Source organism: Vigna umbellata, chromosome 3 (genome assembly GCF_029865625.1).
Source record: "Vigna umbellata cultivar VRB3 chromosome 3, Vumbellata_1.0, whole genome shotgun sequence".
Lineage (NCBI taxonomy): Eukaryota > Viridiplantae > Streptophyta > Magnoliopsida > Fabales > Fabaceae > Vigna > Vigna umbellata.
The window spans coordinates 25,169,766-25,186,375 of NC_142167.1; the positions used below are offsets into that span (position 1 = coordinate 25,169,766).

Here is a 16,610-nt window from a genome sequence, read left to right on the forward strand (position 1 = left end):
TTCTTTGGTCAGACCTTATTAGTTGTATCTTTATGCCTATACACTTGAAGTATAGGTCTGAACCGTGACCAAGTTTGCTTCAAATATCTAATTTAGTTATAGTAAGGGACTAAGTTATATATTATCTTAAGGTTATTTTATTTCTTTTCATTTTAATTCTGAAATTGCAGAGTTGGTGGTTTAGTTAAGTCAAATTGATGTATAAATTGTTGTGTAAGCTTTAAAATTTGTAAATTCAGTTTATTTTGTGATTTCTGTCATTCACATGAACCAAATAATGTCAAATTGACTTATTAAATGTCAAATTGACGTATTAGGTTCTGTTTGCGTGCCAACTGTTCTAAATAGCTTGTTTCTTGCTTGTCTTGTTGAATGTTCTGGTTTTGTCTCCAATGCATGTGAAATCTACTCTGCCAATCTTTAATTGAAGTTTTTAATTTCTTATTACATCTGGTCTAGAGTTTCATTGAGTATATTACCAATGTGTTTTATATGTTAAATAAAACATGTCTCTTTCTTCTGTATAGGTTGAAGCAATTAAGAATATATCACAGTATGTGACTCAACTTAGGAGGGTTGGAAAGGGTCACGGTATGTTTTGCTACTATTACTTCTCAAATTGGTTGAAAAAATATACCTTTGATGTACATTTCCAGCAATATGGTAATTTTCTCCCAATACCTATGACTTCTACTTACATTTATACTTTATGGCTTGTAGGTGTATGGCACTTTGATCAAAGTCTATTTCGTTATGCCGCTTGAATTTGGATAGTCTTTATTATTAGTTCTCGTGTAGAATTTAAATGTTTTTCCTCTATACTGAGGTGTAAGAACTTGTAGTGTTGTAGTGTTGTGGCAACAAGTATCTTATGTAAAAGACTACAAACATATTATGCAATATCATTTTATATCTCCTTTTCAACTGTCCTTTTCCAGTAGAAATATCGAAATATCAGTGGTTAGTTTGACTTGATGTCATGAAAAATTCCATAATCTAAACTAATGGAATGAAACTGCTATTCGGTTCGGTAATTACCAAAGGCCTTCGGTATCGAAGGCCTTTGTCCTTTGGTTATTACCTATCGGTACCGAAGGGCAAAGGCCATCTGTAATGGTTAGCAACAAACGATTTACCGATGGCCTATAGACTGTCGGTAATCCATCGATAATAGGCATTGTCGACGATTTTATGCTGTTTTCGACGGACTCGGGTCGTCTGTAATGCCCTCTTTTTTGGTAGGAATCTATGGACAAAAATATTAGATTGAGTAAATCATAGAAGTAAGAGTGTATCAGCAGTTGTGTTGACGACTGACACCTCACTGACTCACTCTCGCTCATTATTAAATCACCATTTGGTTTCTCAATTAATTATACCTCTTTTAGAAAGGAAGGTTTATGAGAGGTTATGAGCAAGTTCAGGTGTTGTCCTGAGCAACTTTGATTTTGTCTAACTGATGTTAAAGTGGTAAGTATGCTCTGATTTGGAACTGCTGTTTGTTTTCACCCTATGCTAAAGATTTTTTTCTCCATGTCCTGTAGCAAGAGTTGGAAGATCCAAAGGAAACACTTGAGGACATAACTTCTAACTTCACGTGTGTTATGTATGATACTCCTGAAGAAGTACTTATATGTGCCAAGCACATGGTAGGAATCGGTAACTTCGTTCTTAAGCATTATAAGGGAGCTCTTGTTTGATCTTTTTTGTCTTGAATGATGTTCCCTTCCCAAAAGTGAATCACGGAGGAAGTACTAAAATGTGCCAGACACATGGTATTTATTGGTAACTTTGTTCTTAAGCATTATAAGGGAGCTCTTGTTTAAGCTTTTTGGTATTGAATGGTGTTCCCTTCCAAGAAGTGAATCATGGAGCAATCTATGGACAAAAAGATTAAATTGAATAAAGCATAAAACTAAGAATGTGTCAGTAACTGCGTTAACGACCGACACCTGATTGACTCACTCACTTGTTTTTAACTCACCGTTTGTTTTCTAATTTAATCATAACACTTTCCGTAAGACATGTTTATGGGAGGTTGCATGCAGGTTCGGGTGTAGACCTGAGCAACTTGAATTTTGTCTAATTGATGTTAAGCCGGTAAGTATACTTTTATTTGAAACTACTGTTTGTTTTGACCTTATGCTAAAGATTTTGTTCTCCATGTCTTATAGCAAGACTTGGAAGATCCAAAGGAAACACTTAAGGAGATGGCTTCTAACTTCACGTGTGTTATGTATGATGCTCCTGAAGAAGTACTTAAATGTGCCAAGCACATGGTATGAATCGGTAACTTTGTTCTTAAGCATTATAAGGGAGCTCTTGTTTGATCTTATTAGTCATGAACGATGTTCCCTTCCCAGAAGTGAATCACGGAGGAATCTATGGACAAAAATATTATATTGAGCAAAGCATAGAAGTAAAAGTGTGTCAACAATTGCGTTAACGGTTGACACCTCATTGACTCACTCACTTGTTTTTAGCTCACTGTTTGTTTTCTCAGTTAATCGTAGCACTTTCAGTAAGGCAGGTCTATGGGAGGTTATGAGCAGGTTCAGGTGTAGTTTTGAGCAATTTGGATTTTCTCTAACTGATGTTAAACCCTTAAGTATGCTTTGATTTGGAACTGTTGTTTGTTTTGACCCTATGTTAAAGATTTTTTTCTCTATGACCTGTAGCAAGAGTTGGAAGTTCCAAAGGAAACACCTGTGGAGATGGCTTCTAACGTCACGTATGTTATGTATGATACTCCTAAAGAAGTACTTAAATGTGACAGGCACATGGTATGTATCGGTAACTTTGTTCGTAAGCATTATAAGGGGACTCTTGTTTTAGCTTTTTGGTATGGATTGGTGTTCCCTTTCAAGAAGTGAAATTGAGGAATCTATGGAGTAAAAGATTACACTGAGTAAAGCATAGAAGTAAGAGTGTGTTAGTAACTGCGTTAACAGCTGACACCTCACTGACTCAGTCACTCATTTTTAACTCAGCATTTGTTTTCAAAGTTAATCATAGCACTTTCAGTAAGGCAAGTCTATGAGAGGTTGCGAGCAGGTTCAGGTGTAGTGCTGAGCAACTTGGATTTTGTCTAACTGATGTTAAACCGGTAAGTATGCTTTGATTTGGAATTGTTGTTTGTTTTGACCCTATGCTAAAGATTTTCTTCTCCATGGCCTGTAGTAAGACTTGGAAAATCCAAAGGAAACACCTGAGGAGATGGCTTCTAACTTCACGTGTGCTATGTATGATTCTCCTGAAAAAGTAGTTAAATGTTTCAGGTGCATGGTATGTATCAGTAATTTTGTTCCTAAGGATTATAAGGGAGTTTGATATTTTTGGTCTTCAATGGTGTTCCCTTCATGAAAGTGAATCACGGAGGAATCTATGGATAAAAATATTAGATTAAGTAAAGCATAGAAGTAAGAGTGTGTCAGCAACTACGTTAACGGCTGACACCTCACTGACTCACTCAATCGTTTTTAACTCACCCTTTGTTTTCTCAGTTAATCATAGCACTTTCAGTAAGGCAGGTCTGTGGGAGGTTGCGTGCAGGTTCGGGTGTAGACCTGAGCAACTTGGATTTTGTGTAATTAATGTTAAACCGATAAGTATGCTTTGATTTGGAACTGTTGTTTGTTTTGACCCTATGCTAAAGATTTTGTTCTCCATGCTCTATAGCAAGGGTTGGAAGATCCAAAGGAAACAGCTGAGGATGGCTTCTAACTTCATGTATGCTATGTATGATACTCCTAAAGAAGTACTTAAATGTGTCAGGCACATGGTATGTATCAGTAACTTTGTTGTTTAGCATTATAAGGGAACTCTTGTTTGATCTTTTTTGCCTCGAATGGTGTTCTTTCACAAATGTGAATCACGGAGGAATCTGTGGACAAAAAGATTAGAATAGTAAAGCATAGAAGCAAGTGTGTGTCAGAAACTGCCTTAACGACTGACACTTTCTTCCTCATCTCCTTCAGTATCAACCTCTTCATTCTCGTCACTATCATCATCTAAGCTCTGAATATTTAGCTTCCCTTTGATAGCAGCAATGTCCTTATTGATCTTTTCAAACTGAGATTTACTGAGGATTGAGAGAGAGAGTTCATCTGCCTGATCCTGTATTTTTCAAACTTTGATTTAGGCTTGAAAGAGGCAGATGACGATCCAGCCTATGCTTTTTCTTCATCATTCAGATTTTCGTCTTTAAATGTCCATCCATCTAGTCCATGTTGAAGACCCATGTGATGTAGGGCCGTTTTGTCAATGATGTTCTTCTTACCATAGGTTTGACATGACTCTTCCACACAATCTACTTGAAAGTGAAGAAGTACCTTAGAGATAAAATTATTAGCACACTCAATCAAAAAACCAAAACCTAACATGTGCAACCCAACACAACACCCACAATCCAACCAAGAACCACAATCTATAAAAACCCTAAACAAAAATAAACAATATATTCTGAGAGAAGAAAAAGGATTCAAAACAACTCACAATGTTAAGCTTCTAACTTGACTTCGATGGCTTTCGTGCCTCAATAAAGGATGACAACGGAGACTCGCTGCTTTCACATTTCCATTTCACGCATGATAGAGGCACACATGAGAGCACATGTGAAAGATATAGATCAAAGATTCTGAGGCAAGAAACCAACTCAAAATATTTCATTCCACTTTCTCTTTTTCTTTCCAATTTTACCCCTAAGGAATAAAACCAACAATAGGATCTACGATGTGTCATATAAATGTCAAATCCAATATTCGTGTTAAAGTAACATTATTCATATATATATATATATATATATATATATATATATATATATATATATATATATATATGTGTGTGTGTGTGTGTGTGTGTGTGTATACATGTATATATGTATATATGTGTATATATACATGTATATATGTATATATACATATATACATATATACATGTATATACATATATACATATATGTATATATATACATATATACATATATATACATATATGTATATATATAAAAAAGAAGAGTAATGGTATCATGATACACTTTTACATTCATTTGATATAGAGTATAAGGATAAAATAATTATAAAAGTGTAAACTTTTTTATTTTTTCAACAAAGAAAAGAGTAAAAGATAAAAAGGAGTAATGTCAAATGAATGTAAAAATTTATGTGTGTTAAAGAATATTTTTTATATAAGGAAAGGTTCTCTGCATATTTTGTGCATATTTTTGCTTTAGATGATGATTTTTCTAGAAGAGGTCGACGATATAACATATCGTATGATTAATGATAAACAAAGTACATTGGCTTGTTTTATACGTATATTCTTATTAAGCACCGGGAAATATTGAGTAAAATGTTTTTTCATTGCGACAGATATGTTTTAAGTTTCTTATCCTATTATCTGTCTATGAATAAATGTGTAAATTTTTCATTTTACAAAAATAAATTCTCTCTTTTATAGGAAGATAAAAATTTCTTTGTAAGTGGGACCTCTACTTTTTAACTCTTTTTCCTTCCTTTCCCTACATATTAAACTTAAGACGAGATAGAAAATTAATTTAATTTTCCCTTTTATCATTTTTGTATAAATAATGGGAATTAAAAAAAAAGTACAATGTTGTTTCGGGTGAAAAGATACATGTAGAAGACCAGAGTGAAGATTAGGCACTAATGAAAGCAAACAAAATGGGGTGTAAACAGGAAGCTACAAAAGCAACAGTCATAGCCCATAGATTATATAATAACACCAAGTTCACATGATACAGGGTATGATACTTTTTTTTTAGGATTTCGATTCGATACTTAGACAGCATTTTTACGGTTCGTTTGAGCCAGCAAATTAAATGCTTTTCAATTTAATTAATAATGTTCTTCAAATACGTACTGTAAGAACAAATTAAAATGGCAAAAATCTTTTATTCATTCAATTATTGTATTATGTTGAATATAAAAATTTAGTAGGATTATTTTAAGAAGGTTATAAAAATTTTCCACAACTTAACATGATTTGAAATGATTACAATAAGTTTTTTAAAGTTAATAATAATGAAAGTTTTAATATTTTTTAAAGAAATTTAAGACCAATACAAATTATTATTAATTTTTTCTTATTCTAACTTTTCTCTTTTATTCAAATTTTCTTCTAACCTTTTCTCTTAATATTCAAAATTTTTCACTTTTCTTTCATATTTCCAAATTAAGGATTTCTGATTTTGAGTCACCCTTTTCATATTGTGATTCATATTTACGTTTCTGATTTTGTCCCATAGTGTTTTGCATTCATTTTTAAGCTTTTTGCGTCATTCCCAAATCAAGCATTCATCCCTAACTATTGTATTATAGGTTCATCGTTTTCCATCATTGGTAGTTGTGGTCATAGTTACACGTACTAAGTTCTTTCTAGAGTTTATCATCATTCTCGGTTCAACGGCGATGGTTGGCTAGGGTTTAGCTGCGGCTAGGGTTCTAGTGAGTTCATCAACCTAAGCGTTTAGAACTAAGATTTACTAAGTTTTTGTTTCTGGAAAAAACTATTTTCTTTTGAATTCACTGTTACCTATTTATCACTATGGATTTTGGTCCTAATGTCATACTTGTCCCACTTTAAACCCTTATTTTATGCTCAATTCAAACTCTTATTGCACTTCTTTTCCATTACATCGTATTATTATTGGAACTAAATATTTGTATAAATAACAATGTCACATGGTAATAACAATGTGTCTTATATTGAATTTGTTTCATATTTTTTTTAAATGGAATAAATTAAATTTTTATATAAGTATTATGTTGATATATATATATATATATATATATATATATATATATATATATATATATATATATATATATATATATATATATATATATATATATATATATATATATATATCTTTTTCTTCATGTGAAAATAATTATTTTTAAATTTTATTTTCTTTATTTTTTTATTACAACAATAATTATAATAATTTCTTTTAATATTTTATTATTATAAAATATATTAATTTTAATTAAAATATTTAATAAAAAAATTACATTTTAATTAAAATATTATTATAACATTTATATAAAAAATTCAATTTAATCTTTAATTTTTTCCGTTTTAATAAAATGAAACTGAATTGAATAATATTAACAAATATACCAAAGAATATAAAATACTGACATTTATCACTACATTGAAACTTGAATTGACACACATGAACAATTTTTTAAGTTTAAAAAGTAAAAAATATATATAAAAAAACTCACAAACTGAGACACAATCTATAACGTTCAATGTTCATTTAAAAGATATTAGAAAAAATCACAAAATCGAATAAAATTATTGAAAACTATAACCAAATTAAAAAGGTTTAAACCCTCTTTTGGTCCTCATTTTGTATGAAAAATCTCGGTTCGGTCATCATTTTTTTATCTGTCTCAATTGGGTCATACTTTTTGTAAAAATGAACACATTTTATCCTAACCGTTAACTTGTCTCAAACGGCGTTAAATTAAGACCATCAAGAAGAGCTTCAACTTAATGTTTCCAGGTGAGGTAATTTGAGGATAGAAGCTTGGTGACACTGCTGAGAGTGATGCAAGTGAAGGGTTTTGATGGCTCATGAGGGTTGTTAATAGATGAAGGCTGATACCATATAGAAAAGTATTTTGAATGAATTAATTCTATCATTGGATTACAGTAGTATAAATATACAAATTGATAACATAATTGGAAAATGTTAAAGAGAATAAACTCCACCAATTTAATATCAATTATTATAATATCAATTATAATAATTGATATTTAACACTAACAACTAAACTAAATAAAGGTACAAAAATTAGTTAATAAAGACTAATTATTACAATTTAAAATTAATTATTATAATTGATACATATTAGCTTTCTCACCTGTCATACAGAGTTTAGTAATTAGCTTAGAACAGGAGGCATTGTTAGCCATATCTCCTTGGTTTGACAGCTCAAGGAAAATTTCATAGGCTTTTTTTACAAGGTCCGCTTCACAATAGCCATTAACCATGGTAGAATAGATTTCAATACTCTTATCTTCCAGACTGTTAAAATACGCCTCAGCTTCCAAAACCTTTCCCACTGAACACAAATTGTCAATGATTAACTTATGTGTAGTAGAGTTTGGCTTCACGCCTTCACTCTGCAAAAACTTTAATGCCTCACAAACATGACCATTTCTAACCAACCCAGTCGCCAGTACATTATATGTTATAATATCAGGTTTGGAACTTCATCACTCATTTCCTTAAACACCCTAAACCTATACTAACGAGATCACCCTGAAGGCAGCATCCCTTGATAAAGGTTGTGTAGTGCTTAAGATCTAAAGCCACACCCCTTCTCTTCATGTCTTCCGACATCTCTATCGCATCCTCCACCTTCCCTAACTTAAACAAAGCATAAAAAACAATGTTGTAGGCAATAAAAAACAATGTTGTAGGCATAATTTTTCTAAAATTGATTAAATAGACGTGATATACAATATTACGGAAAGAAAAATAAAACATATGATACACAGTATTATGAAAAGAAAAATAAAACATGTGATGAACAATATTACGGAACAAAAAATAAAATTTGAAAATAAAATGTCTAACTGTCTTAAAAATAAAATTTATTTATCTATATTTTATCTTTATCAAATTAAATTAAATATTATTATATTCAAAACTAATAAAATAAAATCTAAACAAAATTATTAATAAAACTTTAAAATTTAAGTATATCCCAATCGTCGTCGTCAAGCAACATCTTGGACTTCTTCAGTTCCTTTATCTGATCCACCACCTTGAAAGTAAGGTCCATCTCGCCCAAACAAAACAGAATGTAACAGACAATAGCACAGTTTGGCTTCACACCCTTCGAAATCATCTTATCATGCAAAGCCAAAGCCTCGCTCAGATTATGAGCCTCACAATACCCTTTAATCAATGCAGAATAAACAGACACATCAGGAACCAACCCTTGCCTCTCGATGTCATCAAGCACACCCTGAGCCTCGCTCAGATTATGACCCTTACAATACCCTTCAATCAATGCAGAATAAACAGACACATCAGGAACCAACCCTTGCCTCTCCATGCCATCAAGCACACCCTGAGCCTCATCCAACTTCATCTCATTACAAAACCCGCGAACAACCGCAGTGTATGCATAAACCTCCAAAGGGGCATTACTCTTTGTCCATTCCTTCAGCAACTTATACCCAATAGCAAACTTATGTTTATTACAAAATCCTTCAATGTAAGTCTCCATTTCCTCAAAAACACAACCAGCTTGACTCGAGTCACCCTTTTTACACAACGCCTTGATGACAATTACATAGGAATAACAATTGGGTCTGAAACCAAACCTCTTGAGTTGCTCAAAAACGGCCAGTGCTTTATCGACCTCGCCCTGTTCCACCAACCTGTTGAAGAGGAAGTTGCAAGTGAGAACATCCGGGACAATTCCGCGGCGCCCAATTTGGAACAAGAAATCAATGGCCTCAACAAACATGTCGAGACTGACACAGGTTTTGACAAAGCCACCAAAAGCTCTGAGCAAGTAATGGTTATGGTGGTCGAAGTCTTGGAAGAGTATTTCGAAGAGTTGAAAGAGGTGTAAGGGAAGAAGGTGGTGTTTTGAGAGGGTAATGAGGTGGAGAAAGGGGGAGTCTAGTTTTCTGGGAAGGTTCCAGAAAGCGAACATTTTGGTGATGGCGGCGTAGGTTGAGAGGGTGTGCGGGAAGCCGGTGCGGTGGAGGTGGTTGAGGAAGGAGAGGGCGAGAGAGGGGTAGTGGTGGAGACATTGGAGGGTTTGAAGGACTTGGAGGGGGGTTAGGTGTGAAAGGGGCGAGAAAGGCGTGGTGTCGGAGAAAGAGGGTGGGGTGGAGTGAGGGAGTGCAGTGGATGCAAATGGCTGTGAAAAGGGTCTTAGGTTGGGTTTGTGAATGGTTTTGAAGACAAGGTTGAAAACACGAAGCCCCATGGACATGGAAAGGAGAAGAATCTTAACGTAGAGTGTTTATGTGAGAGAGTTAATTTGAAAGAAAATACTGTTGTGTATGGAATGCAAAGATCAGGCTATTAAATAGCCAATACATCAGAAATGAAAACTGAAAAATGCGAAACGGGATTTTATTTGATTAATTCCTAACAAAGAACATGCGGTGGTGGTAACGGCTGCGACTTTACCCTACCAACAACCTTCGATTTTCGTTTCAACAAGGTTCTTTTATATTTGCTGTTTCAAAACTTCAGCATTTTTCTTTTCAAATCAAACTGTATTTATTTCCCATCTATTTAATTTTTATGTATTAATCTTAATATAATTAGATTAAATGGTAATTCAATAGTATTATCCTGAGTTCGGTAAGAGTAAAATCAATGAAGAAGTAATTTTTTTTCTTTACATGCAAATTTAGGTCAACAATTGGAATTACAATCATTCATTAAACAATTCTCCAATGTTTATATTAAATAATTCGATATTAAGTGTACTTATATTTTCTTTCAAAAAATATATTTTTCAAATTGATTTGCTTTATTTACTCACATCAATTAAAAATGGCTACTCTATAAACACTAGTAATTTGTGGGTAATTTATTGAATTGTTAATTTTATTTAGGACATTTTAGTCTATTTTAGTCTTGTATCAAAATTAATAGTGGAAAAAATGGAGCCTTTTTTTCTACTATATTATAATTATTCATTTAGAATGTATAATTTTATAAAATTTCATTTAAATTTTTTACATATAATTTTATCTTCTAGATTTAGATCATATAAACTATAATAGATTGTAAATGATACATTAAAAATTATGTTAAAAAGTAAAATGTGTTTCAAAATTAAAACGTAAAATATGTTTCAACTATGTGAGTAATTAAACTCAAATTTTAGTGTTATGTTTTTTATGAGAAAATAAGGGTACTTATTATACAGCTTGTCCAATCCTTCTACCAGTTTCACTCTCTCCATGATAACCATTTTAGCCATGGTAGATAGATCACAGTATTTTCTTCATTTCATTCTTAATCGAATTGACAGTGCAATGCCATAAGATGTTCAATGATTCAAATCACAGAAATTCCTATTCCATGATATATATATTTCTTGAAAATCTACTATTCCTACTATTTTTCCAACATTCTCTTCAGTTAAATTAAAAATCACATCTCACGTAACAAATAGTAATAATAGTAATAATACATATACTTTTATTTAAATAAGTATAAATTTTGAAACTAATATAAGTATTAAATTATAATCCATTAATATAATAAAATTTCTAAAAGTGTTTTTAGTTATAAATATAGTAAAAATAGATTCGTGTGTTATTTTTTTACAATAATAAAATAAAATTATTATTATTTAATATAAATATTTTTATAATTTTGAATTATATTTTAACCTAATTTTATAATTGAAAAAATAGTTAAGTTTAAAATATCATAAATTAAAAAATTAATAAATTTAAAAAACTATCTTTAAAAAAATTGATAAAATAATTTTCATTATTGTATTTCCATCATAAGTAGGACAGGTCAAAAGATAAAACAAGAGTTCTCTTATAATGCTTGGCACATTTAAGTACTTCTTTATATATAAGTATCATAGATAGCACACGTGAAGTTAGAAGACATCTCCTCATATGTTTCCTTTGTATCTTCCAACTCTTGCAAAACAAAATCTTTAGCATAGGGTGACATAGGCACACATGAAAGATACATATTAGAGAATCTGAGGCAAAAAACCAACTCAATAATTAAATGCTTTTCAATTTAATTAAAAATGTTCTTCAAATACGTATTCTAAGAACAAATTAAGATGGCAAAAATCTTTTATTCATTCAATTATTGTATTATGTTGAATATAATCAACATATCAAACATTTCTTTCAAAATATCATATTTTTAATATTTTTGTCGATAAGCATCAACTAACACTAAAAAAAAAACTATTTAGTAGGATTATTTTTAAGAAGGTTATAAAAATTTTCCAAAACTTAACATGATTTGAAATTATTATAATAAGATTTTGAAAGTTAATAATAATGGAAGTTTTAATATTTTTTTAAAGAAATTTAAGACCAATACAAATTATTATTAATTTTTTCTTATTCTAACTTTTCTAACATTTCTCTTTTATTCAAATTTTTTTTTCTTAATACTCAAAATTTTCCACTTTTCTTTCATATTTCCAAATTAAGGATTTCTGATTTTGGTCACCTTTTTATATTGCGATTCCTATTCAAGTTTTTGACTTTGTCCCATAGTATTTTGCATTCATCTTTAAGCTTTTTGCGTCATTCCCAAATCAAGCATTCATCCCTAAATATTGTATTCTAGGTTCATCGTTTTTCATCATTGGTAGTTGTGGTCATAGTTGCACGTACTAAGGTCTTTCGAGAGTTTATCATCGTTCTCAGTTCAACGACGATGGTCGGCCAGGGTTTAGCTGCGACTAGGATTCTGGTGAGTTCATCAACCTAAGCATTTATAATTAAGATTTACTAAGTTTCTGTTTCTAAAAAAACTATTTTAGTAACTATTTATCACTATGGATTTCGGTCCTAATGTCATACTTGTCCCACTTTAAACCCTTATTTTATGCTCAATTCAAACTCTTATTGTACTTTTCAAATTGACATTACATTGTATTAGTATTGGCACTAGATTTTTGTATAAATAGCTGTCACGTGATAATAACAATGTCATATGTCAATGTAGTAGGACGTGTTAATGTTTTATATTGAATTTCATCCATATTTCTTTTTTAAATGAAACAGATTTAGACTAAATTAATTTTTATATAAGTATTATGCAGATATTTTTATTAAAATTTAATTTTTTTATTAAATATTTCTAATTTAAAATTAGAGTTGATATAAAATTATAATAAAAATTTTAAAAGTGAGACTAACATCATTAGTTTAAAATTTTAAAAAGTTAAAAATCATATAAAATATAAAAAATCACATAATCTATTCAATATAAATGTGATACAACATTATATTAATCAAATATAAAATAAAATTGTCAGATTTAAATATATATATATATATATATATATATATATATATATATATATCTTTTTCTTTATGTAAAAATAACTATTTTTAAATTTTATTTTTTTTATTACAACAATAATTACAATAATTTATTTTAATATTTTATTATTATAAAATATATTAATTTTAATTAAAATATTTAATAAAAAAATTAAATTTTAGTAAAAATATCATTATAACATTTTTATAAAAATTAAATTTAATCTTTAATTTGTTCCATTTTAATAAAATGAAACTGACACTAGTGCAAAAGGAAGGTTTTAACGTGGATAATACGCTTAGATTTTCAGAAAATCGAAACATAAGAAAATATGATGACATTTTTGTAATTTTAATGAATTTATAAGCCTCGTTGTAAGAGAAACCGAGTCAAAAAAGCATCTATTACCTTGGTTGGTTCATAACCGAGACATAAAAACCTCCAAAATCTCATTTTGAAATTTTTTCGAACACTTTAGACATCGATTAAGCAGATAACCGAGTCTTGATCCCTTGATATTTTCACTTTAGCCTAATGCACTATTATTATTCTTCTCGCACAAGAGCGTCTTTATCTCCCATCTCTCATCTCCTATGTGCCTTCTTCTCGCGTCGTCTGCTCCGAGTGCGGCCCCGTCCCCAACCACTCCACCGGCGACATCGTCTACTCCGAGTGCGGCCTCATCCTCGAGTTCCACTCCATCAACGAGACCTCTGAGGGGCGTAACTTCGCCAACGAGTCGAGCGACAACGACCCCAACTGTGTCGGCGATCCCTTTAACTCTCTTCTCACGGATGAAGGCCTGTCTACTGTCATCAACGGCTACGACGACATGTTCTTCTCCTCCTCCCTCAATTGCAGGCAAAATCGCGGTTCCAATAACAAAGTTTGAGCGATGGATTGTTGGGATTGGGTTCCTGTTGGGATTGGGTTCCTATGGGTTTACCCTTCAAGATTGTTCCTTTAACAAAGATACCTTTTTTCTGTGTTATTTTTGGGGCCATAAAAAAAGGTCAATTTTTTGGTCACATTTAGCTTAATTCTTAATCTGATTTTTCTGTTTCATTTGATGCTTCAGCTGGTCGCTCGTTTCTTGGTGGCTTCTGACAAGGTTTGTGCTTTGATAGATACCTCTACTTTGCTCCTTAATTTTTATTACACAGATGTAAATTTCGAAACTTTTTTTGGCTTGTTAAAATTTTACGGTAGTGTTTTTCTTATAAATTATTTTAACATCGTAGGGGTTGTACATATTGGTATTGGAATTTGAAGTGGTGAGTGGTGAGTGGTGAAGATGGATTCAAAAAGCGAGGTTGTAAAGATACCAAAGAAGGAATTGGAAGCAGAAGGGGCTCTGAATTCAAAGATGAAGGGTTCTGAATATAAGCAGTAAGGATATGATATTTAGAGCTGATAAGATTGATCTCAAGAGTTTGGATGCCTAGCTGGAAAAGCACTTGAGCAAGGTTTGGTCAAGGAGCACCACTGAGGCAAAACAGCCCAAAGAAGACGTTGCTGGTATTTCCACTTCTTTTATTTACTTTATATGTTATTTTGGATAATTTTTTATGGAAAAACTATACACTCTATGGACTACTCCAATCTGGACAACGACACTGCTGCTGAATTGATCAAAGCAAAAAGAGTCACAGTAATAGGCTCACATAAATCTGCTCTTGATCTTGCAGTTGAATGTGCAAATGCAAATGGTAAGAAACTGTTTTGGTTGCAAAATATTCTACTCAACTTGCAGAAGAACTTATTTCAGTTTTGTCCTACATCACTGGCTAGTTTAGTACTTTTCAATTTTTCCCTTCCAATGGTTTACTCCACAAATCACTTTTGCAAGAGTCATGCATCATTGCACAATTTATGCAAAGGACTGAATACTGATTTTTTCCAAATTTCAACAGTTGGGGAGTTATCTTTAAAAATTGATTTATATCGTTTTACGAATCACATGTTCCATTATTATTAACTTTCAAAGATAGGGAATTTCTAAAGTATTAGAAAAAATTCTGAAATGGAAGTTGTCATTGAAGAAGTATGGATTGATACCTAGTCACAACTTTATATGTGTAATGGAACCACTAAATGCATCTATTAATACAGACTAATATCCCACTACACAGGACTGTATTCTTTTGTAAAATATAAAAAAACCTTCTACTACCTTGGTTCATCATTAACCGAGGTCAAAAGTCTAGCGAAAAAAGAGAGTAAAAAAGAAACACCCTCGAAACATCTTCTACTGCCTCGGTTGCATTTGAATCGAGGCAAAAGCATACACCTTTTTGTCTTGGTTCAGAATCGAGGTAAACAATGGTAGACTTTTTATCTTGCCTGTATATAACTGCGAATAAACGAAAATAATCACTGTCGTTTTCCTTTAGTGCACTAGTGTGAATTGAATAATATTAATAAATATACCAAATTGAATATAAAACATTGACATTTATCACTACATTGAAATGGGAATTGACACATGAACAATTTTTTAAATTAAAAAAGTAAAAATATATATAAAAAAATAAAAAAAACTCACAAACTGAGACATACACAGTTCAATGGTCATTTAGAATATATTAGAAAAAATCATAAAATCAAATAAAATAAAGATTAAATTACAATTTAAACCTAAATTCTATACCTAAATATTATTTTGTCCACCAAAACTTTATGGTATTTGAATATTTATATTATACATGATTATTTATATATATATATATATATATATATATATATATATATATATATATATATATATCCACATAAAATAAGCACCTTCCTTTTTTTTCGGTTTGGAGGGAAGGGGAGTAAACAATACACTTATAACAGTAGTACATAAATTTAAATTTTGTATATTTGGGCAACTATTTAGTAAATAAAATAATATATAAATTAATTCTAAGACAAATTTAAGAAAATCAATCTCTTTATCTTAATTTTCTATTTCCTCTCAATCTAATAACTTTGATAAATAAATAAATAAATATTCATTTAGTAGTTAGATTAGGAAAGAGAGAAAATAATTTTGTTTTAAATTTGAACACTTTTCATATAACCATTATTTTAGAGTAAAAAATTGGTGTGGTTCAAAAGCCATCTTCATCTTCGAGGCACCGAAGAGGCCATGCATGTGCAAGTGCAAGCTTTAAACAACTCCTTCCTTCTTAACGTCAAATAATAAAAGCACATTTAATGGTGAGTACAAGTTACCGGTTAGATGTTTTTTTAGGTTTAATGTCTAGGTCTTTATTTTCGTTCAAAATCTCAAACAGGGTTTTCATTTTTTTTTACACCACAATTGGATGTCAAATTGAACAAACGACCCGCTTGAGTTACATGGTCAGTGAGTTCATTAATCTCACTATGGTATTAAAAACGAATTTTGTATTAAAAATTTGGATTGCACAAAAGTGAAATCAGATTTAGGAAAGGGCAAAAGTGGGCAAAATCTAAAAATTGAAGTCCAACAATTCAAAAATGTAAATGAGAATGGGAAAAAAAATTAAGTTCCATATTACTAGGGTTCGTGTGAGAGAAAATATAGCGTTCTTTC

General features: G+C 31.1%; 1 long non-coding RNA gene and 1 pseudogene across 1 annotated transcript; one reads left to right on the forward strand and one right to left on the reverse strand.

The window, feature by feature from the left end:
* Positions 1–3,871: 3,871 nt before the first annotated feature.
* Positions 3,872–10,011, reverse strand: LOC148202081 (uncharacterized; annotated as a pseudogene).
* A 3,451-nt stretch (positions 10,012–13,462) lies between these two features.
* Positions 13,463–14,899, forward strand: LOC148202082 (uncharacterized). The gene is made up of 2 exons (XR_015784825.1): positions 13,463–14,159; positions 14,290–14,899. It is a non-coding gene; the product is annotated as an uncharacterized LOC148202082 (long non-coding RNA).
* The last annotated feature ends 1,711 nt before the right edge of the window (positions 14,900–16,610 follow it).